This window comes from Astatotilapia calliptera, chromosome 5 (assembly GCF_900246225.1).
Source record: "Astatotilapia calliptera chromosome 5, fAstCal1.2, whole genome shotgun sequence".
In the NCBI taxonomy this organism is placed as follows: Eukaryota; Metazoa; Chordata; class Actinopteri; order Cichliformes; family Cichlidae; genus Astatotilapia; species Astatotilapia calliptera.
The window spans coordinates 14867703-14883865 of NC_039306.1; the positions used below are offsets into that span (position 1 = coordinate 14867703).

Sequence of the window (16163 nt, forward strand, 5' to 3'; positions counted from 1 at the left end):
ATGTCGAAGGAGCGCGCTCGGTATTTTCCGGCAGCAGAGCAAGAACTCTTGATTGAGGGATTTCAGGAGTTTCAGAGTTTAATTAAAACGCAAGGGAACACTGCAAAGGCTGCAAAAGCAAGGAGAGAGGGCTGGCAGAAAGTTGCTGACAAATTATACTCGTAAGTAATTTAATAATAATAATAATAATGGATTGGATTTATATAGCGCTTTTCAAGGCACCCAATACGCTTTACAATACCACTATTCATTCACTCTCACATTCACACACTGGTGGAGGCAAGCTACGGTTGTAGCCACAGCTGTCCTGGGGCAGACTGACAGAAGCGAGGCTGCCATATCGCGCCATCGGCCCCTCTGGCCAACACCAGTAGGCGGTAGGGTAAATTTATTATATTATATTACATTATATCCTCTTTCACATTAGAGCCACAACAGGACCCACTAGAACATGGGAACAAGTAAAAGTGAAATATAAGAATATTCTACAGAATGGTAATATTTATCACTTATATTGCTTTTAGTCTCTTGAAAAGAGACCCTGAAATAATCTGTTTGTGTGTTTATAACAGCAACCAAGAAAAGGGCAGAGCAAAAAAAGACAGGTGGTGGTCCTGCACCCCCTCGTCAACAAGTTGGTTAAGTAAATAATACCCTCACGGGAAAATCGATATCTCTCTATGAGCACACTGTCGCGCTGAGCTAAAGGATCCTGTCTATCCCGCAATATACGCTGAATTCTGAACCCCCTCCAAAGGTCGGGGGTTCGATTCCCCTGAACAGCTACCCTGAGGTACCCCTGAGCAAGGTACCATCCCTACACACTGCTCCCCGGGCGCCCAATGGCTGCCCACTGCTTCACTGAGTGAATGGGTTAAATGCAGAGAGGAATTTCCCCACGGGGATCAATAAAGTACACTTTCTTTCTTCTTAAAGGACCAGGAATTCATAAAATCTTAAGGTATTTAAATTTAAGAAATAATGCATAAAATATGACAATACAAAAAAAGAACAACTCAAAATAAATAATCTACACTTTGACACAGGGAGTTAGTCCTTAACAGGACGCTTATGTTATGTTTCAGTTTGATTTAATGTAGCAGTGAGTGCTAAAATGATAATTGTCAAAAATAACTTTCTTCAATAAAAAATGTTCAATATTAATTTGATAGAACTCATTCCATCAATAGCTTGATAGACAGCAAAGAAAGTCTAATTATGATGAGAATACCGCTAAGTTGAACTATTCATGTGACTGGAAGAGAGTTAAAACTACAGCATGTTAGGTTGACGCACCCGCAGCACTTAATCTATGGGTCTCTGCAGCCATACAAACTGAAAGACTGATCGATGGTCTGTATGGCTTATGTAGTGAGTCATAAACACAGAACAGTGGCAGTACAGATGAAATGTTTTACAGTTGTTTAGAACCAAACTATTGTCATCTTGGGTTGTTAAGTCAGGGTAAGTGATTTGGTGGAGGTTGTCAAAGTAGCTCCTTTTCTAAATCTATGCACTGCTCTCGCTCTCTGACATGCCCTTGTTTCATCTTTTGTCATCATTGTGCACTAGGAATGTAAAAGCAACCTGTTGCCTTAGCAATGATATCCCAATATTAAACATCTAGATCACAAAAACAATTATACAGGTGTTTTTGCTAATTCTATGCTATTGCACAACCCTAGTTACTAATGCCATGGCCTTAAACATTTCTATTAGACCGCACTTCCCCAGCTATGTGTAGAAAGTTGAACATTTCTGTCTTCCTTCACTGTTACATCAAGTGTGGTCAAATTGGGCATCTGATCCAAATCTGAAATTGTCAGAATTAAGGTTTTAGTTTATAATAGATGCTTATGTTACTTCATTGAAATACATGTCGTACATGTGTCATGTTCAGTTCCTGACAGAAAATGAATAATAAACAAACCAAAATTAACCATTGTATGTTCACATCTCACTTTTAACCTTTAACAGAAGTACTGATTTGGTTTATATCATGATGAATATCAATATCAACTGATGACATAGTAATTAATTGTGGCACCAAACAGATTTGGTGTACCACCAGTCACTATCCAGGCTCATTAGGTTTTCTTGAGATGTTTAAATTTAATCAAACATCAATGCCAGATGCAGACCTTTCATATAATGTACAGTCCAAATTAAGATAATTACAAAAGACCAGTCAACAAAGAGTCAAGAAAAAGGCTTCATTGACTTCAGGATGTCAGCTCAATATGTGCAGAAAGTTTCATAATGAGAGAGTGACAGATCTTTGATCTTGTGGTACAGCTGTAACATATAACCCAGCCTTCTGCCATAAAATTCATAACACATCAAAATGAAACTTCCTTTTACAGCCTTCTGAGATTTGTCTTAGAAACATAATTTGCTGTAGCTGAATGGCTTTTTAGTTCAATGACTTTCTGAACCCTCAGTTCTCTGTGACTTCATGTGACTACTTATTTGTGGAATAAATTCTTTGTATTTATTACACGGCGTGCTGCGGGGAAAAGTCTGTTCTAACGTTTGAGTCTAAGGTTTATTTTTTAGCACCTGGCGGCTCTTTTTTACTTCTCATTCGTAAATAATCTGCTCTTTCACGTGATTCAGTTTATTTTGAAAAGTCTCAACAGGATCTTGAGCTTTATTGTGAATGGTTTATGTGGTACATAAACAAGCGGACATGCGATGGTGTTACCGTCGTTGTTGCTAACCACAACGCATAAAAACAGGCGCTTGTCCTTCCGTAGTGTGGTTATATTAAATATAAGAGAAAGAGAGAACTTTAAGAAATTAATATAGCCACCACAGTGACCATCAAAACGGTGAAAAAATATTGCCTTAAACGGTTTATTTTCCGACACCACGAAACAAACGATAGCGTAAAATGAAACGATAGACGTTTTTATATCGTCATCCAATATATATCGTTATATCGAACAGCCCTATGTTGAATGGAGTCCCAGGTGTCTCTTAATAGGCAGTAAACAAGCATTCATTCTCTGACCTCAGTTGTCTGCCTTCAGTATCAATTTTGTTTTGTCTGCATCCAGTTAAACTGTGCGGGCCTAAATTTCATTTAAATAAAAATACTAAATAATTTAAGAAATTTGAGCGCTGCATTAAAATACTGAATATAAAAGCTCCAGAGTAGAAACTTAGTTCAACAAAAGTGATTACTGACACACTAATTGGATAACTAAGGATAATTGGAACAAAATGGACTACACCTGTGATTTCTGATGAGCCTAATTGCGTGCATATGGATATGAAATTACCCGTGAACAAGGACAACATCCAAGAAAATAAACCATTCCTTCTTTTTCAGCGTGAATAAACTTTGGTAACAAACATGAAAAGATGCCTGATGAGTACTGGGGGCACATCTTTAGTCTGATGAGACCAGAATACAATAGTTTGGTTCTAACCTCACCAGGACCACCTCGGTGAAGTGCAAAGTAAAGAATGAAGGAGGGACTATAATGATATCGAGCTGCAAAAGGTGATGGGGAGATGACATTTCTAAATGGCACCATGAATATTTCTGGACCAAAATACAAGCTGACAAGGTGGCTTCCAGTCACCTGATGCCCTGTAGAAGATGCCAGAGAGAAGAGTCAAAGCAACATTGCCAAAAGAATCTGAAAGAATAAATGAATTTTTGCAACTCTGTAAGCATCTAAGAGGAGATTATCAGGGGGAAAAGTAAATAAAAGTGAAAATAAGAAGAGGGAGGAGGCAAATGGATGCAGAAAGATTCAAATCTTTGTAATAAAAGATGGACTATTTGTTTGTTGCATTGAATTCCAACTATAGGGTCTGTATTCTTAATGAAAATAAATTCTGATAAGTTTAATACATTCTTTTGTGAACTTTTTATAAAGATAGTTTTAATATCTCAATAATAAAAATAAACATTTTTAATAGATTTTTAATGCTATCAAATTTTTTTTTGACATACCCAGGCAAATAATTTTAACTAACTCTGCATTCACACAGGAAGTGACTAGAATTGATCATAGAAAGTCAATGACATTTAGCAACTTTATGCAAAAACAAGTGAGAGCGACCACCAATAACTGTAAAGAAGAAGTCATTTGACATTTCAGGTGGGGTGGGTAGGCAACTGGAGCCTGGAATGTTCATTAGTGACCAATCACTGATGAGTGAAATGCTTCATATGAGGATAAAATTAAAGGTTTAACTCATAGATGTTATGAGTAGTTTAGTTAAACTCATAGAGTTAAACCTATGAGTTTAACTAAAGAGTTAAACCTTTAGTACAAATCATGTGAATTATACCCTGGATTTTAGATACACTTTAACTCTTTGAACCTGATACTGTCTTTGGCTCTTCCAAAGATAATTTAGATGCACTCCCTCCAAAACCAACCCCCCCAAAACCTTTAGGTATTTATACTTAAGATATGTCTAGTTACCCTTAAAAGATTGTCCAGATGAACAGAATCAACTTTTGTGGGATACCCTTAAAAGCCTTTAAACACTGTTCAACACTTATACCTGTTAACTGTCTGCACCTGGCTCACAGAATTTTCCAGGAATGGTGACGCTATTTTCCAGAGAATCACTTGGTGATGATTTTGCACAATTTGATCTTTTATCTCAAAACACAATGTGTTCGAGAGCATTTTGGACATGCAAAATAAGTTATTGTTGTGGTGCTAAGAAGTAACCCTGAAAAGTTAATCCTGAAGTAACTTCGCAAATCCTGCTAAACCTGCTAAACCTGCTTCATAAATTTCAGTCCTCTGCTCTGTTTTACACAGAACTAGTTCACAAACATCAGAGTATGAGAAACCAATTTTTACCAATGCCACAAGTTTAACCATGAACTTGACATGACAGGCGTTTCAGCTGACAGACTGACATGTTGAGTTTTGGTTGCCATGTTGACACTACCATCTTGAGTTTGTGGTGAAAAAGGAGCCCATATGGTAGACGTGTGTGGTCTTGGTGGTTGTTTTGACCGATGCAAACTGACATTTCTCTGACGTCATACCCAGCCCATTTTGTGTGTGTGTGTGTGTGTGTGTTTCTCAGCAGCTGTTTGGTTGTGTTAGGGGACCCTGGAAGCAGCTGTGTGTGTATTTGTGTTTCTTCCATGTTGTAGTTTGTGATTTTTGACAATGACAGATGTGTTTTGGTTTTTTTTGGGTGGGGGAGGGTTCTTCCCATGGGACTGCATGATACTGCAAAACAGCTGGATCTACTTCCTCTGTTCTTTCCGAGCCTCCTCGTGGCATCATTATTATATCATGAACCGTTGTTCATCCTTGCCTTCTCCTTTTTTCTGGGATTGCTATTGAGAACATAGTTATGTATATGGATTGATTAATTATCTGTTACACTTAAACTGGCGTCTCTCATTTAGAAACCTGAACACTACTGGAAACCTTTTCCTGTTTGTGTGTCAGCAGTACCAGCCTCCAGCCTTTATTTAGCATCGTTTAACCTAGTCATGCTACACTGCACTGATACAACCATTCAGCAGTGAAACACAAGCTGCTGACATATGCTGAGGATGTTGATGGTGTCTTTTGGGGATTTTTCTAGAATGTTTCTCCTCATGGAACTGCACTAAAGAGGTAAGGGGTGAGAGATGGGATCCTGACAGTTGTAAATGGTATAGTTAATTGTTTGTGGTGGTAAAAAAGACAACAAAACGTTTTAAAATGTTTTTATGGTTTTATATTATCCAGTGTGATGTCATCAAACGTCTTTCTGGAACACACAACTAATGATGACATACGGGGGGAGATCTCCCTGTCATCTCCCTGTGTGAAACTGCCTGATTCAGTTTAAGCGTTGTTTTCAATAGATTGCATAGTCAAAAAACTCACTCCCATTTTTTCTTGTTGCATGTTGAAGCTGTACTTGGAATCTTGTTAAGATCCAACCATGCAAAATCAGATTTTTTTTTTTTTGCCGTTTTTAAGTGGTCTTAAACCTTTGCTTGGGACTCTTGTAGAGGACATAAAGTCAGAGATGGAAACAACAAGGAGCAGGTGCATCTAGTACAGGTAGAGCTGCTGCAAAAACCCACAGAGCTCAGCAGCCTGTTCTCTGATTGGATAGTTAAATTTGTGATTGACATGACATTGGCCAATCAGATGAAATTAAGAATAACAGGGTCAAAATTCGTACTTGTAACTTGAAGCTTGAGTGCAGAGTTTCACACGTATTTTTTTAAGTAAAAGATTTGTGTGTGGACGTAAGTCCACACACAAATCTTTTTTACGCACACACAAATTCTTTTTACACATACAAATCTGTTTTACACACACAAATTCTTTTTACACATACAAATCTGTTTTACACACACAAATTCTTTTTACACATACAAATCTGTTTTACACACACAAATTCTTTTTACACATACAAAACTGATTTACAAGTACAAAATATTTATGACCACAATTTGAGCCCATACAGGGGCCCTTACAGTGTTTTAATCAAAGACTAATTGTTGATTTTGTTGCATAAAGCTACTTCAAAGAGTCAGCTACTGTTCTGCCTGCATCATGGGAAGCTTACTTGTGTAAACAAGGGCAAAGAGAGGCGTGCGCTGCTATAGGCAATAGGCAATTCACTGCCATTTAACGTATGATTTTATTGTCAAATTATGTTATTATTATTATTATTTTTTTTTTAAATTTTGTTAAATGTCTCTTAAGCATTTATTTTAGTTTTCAATTTTGGGGTGTAGGTTATCCTTTATTGTGATAGGACCGTGGAGAGAAGACGGGAAGGATGGAAGAGATACACCTTGGTGAAGACACACAACATAGGGCCTGGTGGATTCAAACTTAGGCCCTATAATAGTCTTACAGCATATGGGTCACCTGCTCAAACCAGTGAGTTATATTGGCGACCTAGTTTTCAAGTTTGACTGTTGCTTGAGTGGTCTCATTTTCAACTCCTGCCGTTTAATAATTGGACCAATAGGTAAAGGAGCTTACAAAGAAAAGCGTCTGGACTTCTTTGCAAGCTTCTTTGACTACGATGACCTGGATGACTGAGAACCTTCACAGACAATTGGACCAATAATTGAGTTGCCAACAACATGCCTAGTACATGCTACAGGACATACTGTGTGGAAATAGCTGCGTGACCTGTGTGGATAGTGTGTAGCAGGGAGCATCCATCTTTGTAGTTGTAAAAACAGTCTGCACATTGGCACAGTCTTTAGATAGAAGTCCTTCCTGTATTGTGTCAGAAGCAGAAGTGTGTATTCTCATGTTCATGTCCGTTGGATAAAATGTAGAAAGTTCAGAGATGCAGCACGTGTGTCCTTATAGCTAAACAGTAAGAAGTCCACTGACAGGAAACACTTGTTGGTTTTCTCCTCTTGGTTGGCCATTAATCTGTTTTTGTTGTGAGGTGATTGCTTTGTAGTGGGTTATGAATTGTGAATAATTGTTTTTCTCACATTGTATTTATTAAAATTGTGGAATGATATTTCTTTAATGATATATTATTTTTATTATCAATGGGAAAGTGGGCAAAAATGTCAGTTGGCATGTTTTGGCCTTTGAAACAGACAGGGTATAAGGTAGGGCTGCACGATTCATCGTTAGAAAATCGCGATCTCAATTCATACTTATGTGCGATCTCATTTCCAAATGACAACGATTTATAATTTTTTTTTTAAAAAAGACGACGACGATTGTACTGCATTTTGATCCGGGACATAATCTGCATGAAAACAAGCGCTCACTCTTCCTGCTCAACAAATGACAAGGGCGGAGCCTTATACCACGTGATACAGAAGCTGTGCCGTGTGATGCTAAAATTAGCAGGGAAAAAACAACGGAGAGCACGTCAGGGATGACGAGAAAGTGACAGGAGAAAATCCGTCCCGGTCAACCACCCAAACATCAATAACGGGAACCTTATACAGCGCTTTTCCCATACCCGTCGAACTTCCGCAGGCACAAAGAAATTACGGAGGCCATCACTTATCACCTGACCAAAGATATGGCTCCCATCAACACTGCAAAACGAGGGATTTAGGAAAATGATCAACACCCTAGACAAACGCTACACAGTGCCGTCCCGCAACTATTTTTCTATTGTTGCACTACCTGCTCTATATACGCAGCGTCGAGCAACGGTGGAGACGGAATTTCAAGCAGTACAACATTTTGCGGCAACAACAAAACGTGAGACATTTGTTGTTTTTATGTTCAGTCTCAACTGTTACGAAGTTGATGTGCAGTTAATAAGTGCAATAAATATTTATATTGGAAAAGAAAATCGTGAGAGAATCGTGATCTAAATTCTAAGCAAAAAAAATCGTGATTCTCATTTTATGCAAAATCGTGCAGCCCTAGTATAAGGCTTTGCTTGAAACTTTGATTCCCACTTGTGTTTGTGCAAATGAGTCATTAAAAGCAGTTAATTTTACTAATAAAAAAAGCAGATAGTAGTCAAATAGCTTTTAAAAAAAGACCTTTCGATTTAGGTTCGACTAAAGCCACAGATTTGCATACATACTGGTAAGCCATCAGCACTGGCAAAGGAACCAGATTTGTTCATGCATGGTTAATTCTGTATTTTCCACAGTGACTTTTACTTTTTCGATTTGGAGTATAGCTAGGGGGCCTCGTGGCTGTTTTGTTTTTTGTTTTGTTTTTTCATTGGAGGTGTCTGTGTGTGTGGTTTTTTTTTTTTTTTATGAATATAATGGTTAAATCGTGTAGTGGATCAGACAAAATCAACCTCCCGATAAAGGAAATGATGAGGACATCTGACGAGCTGACTTTCTGTTCTGACATTTTGACTTTGTTGGTTTCCTTCTTCAGTGTCAGAGAAGCTGCAGCAGTGATCGGTAGGTGTACTTAGTGTTTGTCATGTCAGCTGTACAAATATGTTGAGTTAAAGAGCCAATTTAGCAGCAGCCTCTACATCTACATTTACATTTGTCAGTGTTCTTGGCTGTTTGTCTGTCGCCATTAGCCTCGTTCCAGATGAATGGCGCCTTGCCTGGAACGCAGACAAGTGCAGGCAGCGGCTGTAATCAAGATGTACAGTTCACAAGGAAGTCGAAGAAACTTACTTCTGGTTCTGCTCCAGATTTAAATGAAGTTATCGGCTTGGTCGTTTCAGCTTGTATTCAGCCTCCAGTAGCGCCATACTTTAGTAAAATGGCATACAGGCTGTGTTCATGGTTAGACATCCCCATTACTCAACTATTTCAAATTAGATTTGCCAGAACTAATATAAGGCAGCCCCATATGGAACAGAAATATATGTATAAAGGAAATCTATTATACCCTGCAGTGTCATGCTAAGACTTACTGCTGAAAGTAGCCACTTTTTTCAGTGTTCTTACTATATATCTAACATTTGGAATTAAAAGACAGATCTCACATTTCTTTTAGGTTAGATGGTTATCAGTTTGTTGCTGTCCTTCTCAAATCATAAAGTTTTAAAGTAATTCAAAAATCTACCAGTACAGTGTAGAATCTCTAAAATTAAATTAGTACTATACAGCTTCTCTTAACTCTCATTATGCTGCGATCTAACTGAACTATCTAAACCAATCAGGTCCTCATTTACATTAGAGGCCAGGCATTTTTTTTATCATGCACTTGGTAAAGAACAAGTAGCAACATCTGCAATTTCTCTAGAAGCCACTTGAGGTTATTTCCAAAAATGAGTCATAGACCCCCATGTTAAAATGCCCAAATTTAGAGCATCAAAAAATTTGTTTACAGCCTGTTTAAAAACAGTGTTTTAGGTCTTCAAAATGTGGTGTCCAGAATATTTGACTGAATGATAAAATGTTTTTCAGCAACAGAAATGACAATAAATATGCCAGTAAACTGTTGGTTGCAAGATGTTAAGCCACCCACCACAAACCGGCACTGCATTGCTTACAGGCGGCATGGTCTCTTCATCTCGATCTGTGATGTCAACAAACAAGGCAGAGAGAAGTTAAATGCCGCATAAATTACATTACTGGGCAGGAACATCCCAAGTCTAGAAACCAATGGGTGATGTCACAATGTCCTTTTTATACACAGTGTTTGGTAGAGTAGCTGCAGTGCCTGGCTCCAAATACTCCAGGTGGCTTGATCTCCTTTAAGTTGTTGTTTTGTGTAAGTTTGAATGACATCAGACATGCGTCTAACTAAAATAACCTTTTTGTCATGTGACCACTATTAATCCCACCGGTAAAGCTCTGACTGGCTGGCTTCCTAGAACATGGTTGTGAATATGTGGTTGAATTTCCAATATGTGGTGGCGATGATAGATTAATGACTCCCTGACCTTTGCTGCATCTTGGGAATGTTTCCACCAGTATGATTATAATCTGATTGCCTCAGGCAGTTTAATGCAGGTACAATAGATATGTTTGCTTTCTAAACTTTTTCAGTCAACTCTGCTGAAATAAAGGGTTTTATAAGGTGAGAGAGACCTTGGAAAACCTGAATAGGACTAAAGCTAGTTGTGGAATTGACTACATTTATTTAGGTGGGTATTGATTAATCTTCCCAATAAGGATTAGCTGGTTACCCCTTGTCTCTCTTCTTTTTGGTGCTTTTTGAATCAGCAAATGCAGTTTCAGGAGATAACATGTTTTAAACGTCTCTGAGTAGATTAGATCGAGAAGTTCCTTCGTTATGTAATTTGCGTCTCAGACAGTTTAGCTGTGTCTCCTATTATTCTTTCTGGGTGTTTTTACAGCACCGTGCCAAACTTTTCTGTGTCCAGGCTGAAGACGGGTCCAGGAAAAATAATTCTTCCCTTTAACCCTGCTGGATGTGCTGTGTGTCCAAACCACAGCAAGCACCCACCGCTCTTTGCTGAACCACGTCACAGCATTAAACTGACTAAAATAGAGGACGGCAGCAGTAAATGCAGCAGTTTTAAGAACTGATCTATGTTCAAGAAAAGATTGGTTAAAGAAATCTCTTTAAATAATCTCTTCTTTCTATGTTATAATCATAGATCCTTTGGTTATAACCTGGAAGATGCAGATGCAGATCCTAAGTTGATGCTAAAATGCTTGTTTAATAAGCTGCATCTATAAAAAAATTTTGGACAAACCTGCTAATTAGTGCTACATAACAAATTAATTAAATCCTTATACTTCAATAACCAAAACAGAAGCATCAAAATCTTTTGGAGGTTTTTACCACAAGGCAGGCCATATTATTTCAGATAATTATATGAAAAATGATTCAGAAGCAACCAGCGGCACAGAAGGGGTCTAGTCCAACAGATGTCCCATTCAGATTGATGGAAGTGAAGCATATCAGACACCTTCCAGCTCAAACAAAACTACTCTCCTAACTCCAGTATCCATATTTTCGAAGAATAGAAAAATAAATAATGAAATCCCCTGTACAGTTGTTATGAAGGGTGAAACTATCCACAGAAGCCTAAACTGTTTTTTGTACCACTCTATAAACATGTTTACTTCAGTTGTTTTAACATGGCAGTCTGTAGAGAATCGTTCTCTTTTGAAGCCAGCCTCAAATGGTCATTATAGGAATTGCACTTTTTGGTTACCCAGTGGTAACCAGTAACACACCTGTGTAGACCAGAGCTCATCTTTTTAAACAAACTTACACCTATTATCTAAAAAATAACACAGCTAGAGTTGAAAGCCGATTAAGTAAAAATATCAGCGAGTCCAGTTCTGATCACAAATGTTGGTGGTTTAGCTCATTTACCATTATTGATTAGTGCTAGAAACTCTTTTAACTCTTTGTTAAAGCTTGAGTTAAATTAATTGTTGATCTAAATTTAAAAAAAGTTCATTCATGATGTGCTCAGCCTTTTATTGGATCACCAGTGTTTGTATTTATTTATATAACTAGAATAATTCACTTAAAAAGACAAAACATTCTAATCTATGCATAAAAACAGACAAAAAAAAGAACTAAAAATGTAAACAGCAAAGTTGTTGTTGTTGTTGTTGTTTTTTCTTTTTAAAATTGGTTTTGATTCTGCATGAGCAGTTTTATGTCAAGGTAAATGACTAAATAAAGTTCATTTAGATAAATTTTCAAAACTAACTGCCCAAATATGTGCTGAGTTTGGTACAGCTGTCTTTTCACTGGACTTGCACAACCGTTTAAATCCATCAACAAGGTGCCGAGTTGTGTCCATCTACTCTTAGGTATTCCTGGAAGTCCTTAATTGGCTCTCTCATCTCTAACTTCATGAAGGACATGAGGATTCCCACACACACAAACACACCGTCACTCAGTCAGAAATAGCAGTTTAATCAGCGTTCGAAATAGCAGCTTAACCAATCAACGTTGCTGAGTCGTAGTGAGCCTGCAGCGTTGTCACATTAATGGCTGGTGATGTAGGCTATACTCACAGAGATCCTCTAAGCTGATTGGCTGTCTGCTGGAGTTATTCACCACACCTGGCATGACACAGGGGGCTGATTAGAGATGGAGTTATTTGTTTGGACTGTGGAAAAAATTCAGCACCTCCTCCTGGAGTTTGCTACAGTGACAGATGATAGACAGAGCACCAACGACACACAGCAGACAATTATTTCTGAAAATCCTCCAGACTGTCACATATCTTTTCTGTCTAATCAGAGCCACATGTAGAAAGTATACATAGATACACAAAACCATATGAAAACAACACACAGCCTTGATATGTCCATCAGAGCATTCGCCCTCTTTCCTCCTGTCTTGGATTCCCACCCAACCTCTCTTCCTCCAAGCTAACATCCCTCCCTCCCCGACTTTCTACCCACACCTCTTCCTTCCCAATCTCCTTCATTCCTTCGTGCATTCCCTACCGTTGCGCCCTTCCTTTTCACAGAATGACACAGCAAATCACTAATCCAAGTTGTACTAAAGCTGTAGAAACTTCTGCATTATATTTTACTGTGCAGATCTCAGACAGATGAGGGCTGAAATAGGGAAGGAGACAAAAAATGGGGGATTTGAAGGGAAGGAGAATGATAAGAAAGAGGAGCGGGAGTTGACCTTGATTTTGTCCCCCACCCAGCTCAAACTGCTTACAAGACACTGCTCGGTGGACGTACACCTATTGTTTTTCTGCTGGGGATTCACCTTGGATGCATATAGAGCTACTAACAGAGAGCAGACCACCAACCAGAAGGGTCAACAAACAAGGGGTATAGCGACACTGTCTTTCATTGTTGATATAACAGTCTCCTTTTAATCAATTCAAGAGTTTAAATTACATGATAAGACATTTGTTAGAGGTGTGTTTGCAGCTGTATTTTGAATGGATCCATCTGTTTCAGCGTATTCATCACTCTAAAGTACAAAGATGCACAGTTGAAATGGTGTAAAGCTGCCAAAAATACAGCAGCACTAGTCCTATTAATAATAAAATTACAATATTATAATTATAAGAACATTTTTCAAAAAAAAAAACATTTTTCATTTTTCAAAAGTCATCCAGTCTTGGTTAAAAAAAGGACACTGCAATTTCTGGTTCAAAGGGATAGGTTTTAACAGTAATTAACATTCAGGATGTACGTTACTTTTGCATGCTAAAGTAATGTAGCAATTTAGTTATGATATTAAAAAAGTAGTCACATTTTTTGGACCAAATAAATCTAACGCATCTTGAATGACAATTTTGGAAAATTCAAAGTTAGGATTATTTAATGTTTTCTTTTCAAACTGTTGGATTGTAGCAGTGGAAAGTTAGATTTGAATCATCAGGACGAGTTCACCAATCCCAGGACAGAACAGATGTGGCCTGATGTTTGTGTTTTGCTTCTAATGTTAGAATTCATTGCTCATGGGGAATACTGTTTACACTCTGTGTGTGTAAGGTTTTGTGTGAGGGTTTCTGTGTGTGTGGCTGTGCACTCCAGCCTGTATCTGAAGCTCACGCTTGGTCGAGGTTGGATCGTGACTTGAGAACAGGCTGTCCCATCGTGGTTCAATTTGTGCGCTGTGTGGTGAGCAGTTGTGATCCACTCCTGTGATGTGGGCCCAATGCGAGTGCGTTTTAAGCTGAAGGTATTTCTTACCTTGATGACATGTTAGATGTTTGAGGTTTTCAGGATTTTTGGTAATCGCCGGGTGTCTGTAGCTTCTTACTCAAACATCTCGCTTGTAGGTTTTCCCTCTTCTGTTTTGTTAAATTACAGAAGAATTGAAGTTATGATAAAGTCACAATAAATGCCTCTCAGACTGACGCTGGATCCTGAACAGTAGTTTAACCTCTGACATGTTTATGAACAGGACTTTTATCATGGTGGTTAAAAACAAAGTCTGGTTTTGTACTGTTAAAGCTGTGTTTATGCTGTAATTGCATAAATCCAAACTGGTGTTTATCGTTACTGGCAGCATCCACATTTCTCTCACAGGCTCTCATGTATTGAGCTGAATGTCTGCACAGGGCTGCAAGCGGCAGTTTAAAATTTTTTTTTTAAATTGATTATTCTGCTGATTTTATTATAGACACCATCATTATGTGCAATGACTATACACCGCGTTTTCAGTCTCCTGGTGCTATAGAACATGTGGTATAGCGCAAAAAAAGTCTGAGGGGCAGAACTGGCCTGCAGATCATCCCAATCTGGCCTCTAACATCCTAAGAATAAAATTAAACCGTATCAGCATTAATCATTTAAATCTGAAACAAAAGTTCCCCCTGATTCCGCTACCCTCAGAATCAACTGGGTTGTTTTGTTTTTTGTTTTGTTTTAAATGGCCTTAACAGGAAAATGTATTGATCTCTGTTAAAACTAGATAACACAGACTATTTTACTGTAATTTTTTTGAGCCAGGACAGACATTTGGTTTTGTTTGTTTGTTTGTTTGTTTTTGTTTTTTGGTCTTTTTGCTTTGCTTCACATAACAGAAAAAAAATGAGAGCTACATTTTAAAGTACTAACGGTCACATCTTGTCACGTCATGGATTTAACAGTCTTTGTTTAGAAAAACAAGCCTTTGATTTTATTTTATTCTACTGAGCAATGTTTTTGTGAATGAGAAAATAATCCTCAATCATAATGTACATAATGTATTAGTGTGGAGCACTTAAGGAAAATCAGTACGGTATCTTTAAACAGAGATGTTCTTTTTGGGGATGATCCTTCAGTAAATGGACTTCATCGTGTCAATACTTAAACTTCCTGACAGAAAAGGTTCAGAAGTGAAGAAATAATTATGGAAAATGCCACAGGAGTTGCCCATTATATATTTGTATTTATTATACTTTAAAAAAAATTATGAGAGAGACATCAAAGCATTCACACTGACCAAAAGAGCTAGTCTCTTGTTCTCCTGTAAAATTGACTTAATCTCCCCCCATCATAACCAATTCTGATAATTTCATCTGCTTTTGTAGATTATTTCAGGATTATTCCGTTGTGACTCTGGAGACAAACATTCATATAACAATATGAGAGTGTAGGCTATACTAGTTGTTGTGGTGTTTACACATATAGAAACAGATAAGAAATAACCCAGCCAAGCAGAGATTTATAGATTAAAACACAACAAAAAACAACTGACTGGAAGGTCTCCAGATATATGAGATGACCACTTAGCAGTATGATGTACACGGTTTCTATAGCCAGTAATAAAACTTAAAGTACAATGTTATTAACAGGATTTTTCTTATCCCACTCATTGAGACATAAAACGCGTGCGTGCATGTGTGTGACAGTTTGGTGGAAGCTGATGTGCTGAAGCATTTGATGTCAACTGTTTGTGGCAGCTTGTCCAGGAAATGCTGTTTTATAAGGCGAGTTCAGATTCACTTGATTGGAGTTGTTGTAAATGAGAACATTGGGGGGGTTTTTTTCCTCAAGAACAATCTAATACATTGTTTATGGGATTTTTTTTTTTCTTTTTTCGTCTTCCTAGAAGGATACTCCCAGTCCTCCACTTCCAATGAACTCCACGTTTAAAGATATAAAAGCTATTCATAGGGTGTGACAAAAGCTGATGAGCCGAGGCCAGTGAAAAAGTATATTGTGCAAGTTGACAGCCCAGCTTCTGACCCATTAGAGCTGATGTCATGTTTTTATCAGTCACAGAAATGATGTGAAGAAGTGAAATATTTGAAGAGAACTGTCACTAACAATAGTCGTTGTTTTTTTTTGTTTGTTTTTGAGTCATCACATTAAAGAAAGCCAATTCTCCCCACACAAAATAACACTG

General features: G+C 37.9%; 1 protein-coding gene across 2 annotated transcripts in view; it reads left to right on the forward strand.

Moving 5' to 3' along the window:
• The window catches only part of ip6k1 (inositol hexakisphosphate kinase 1), a 35840-nt gene that overhangs the window by 2404 nt on the left and 17273 nt on the right, over nucleotides 1–16163 (forward strand). The window lies entirely within an intron of this gene.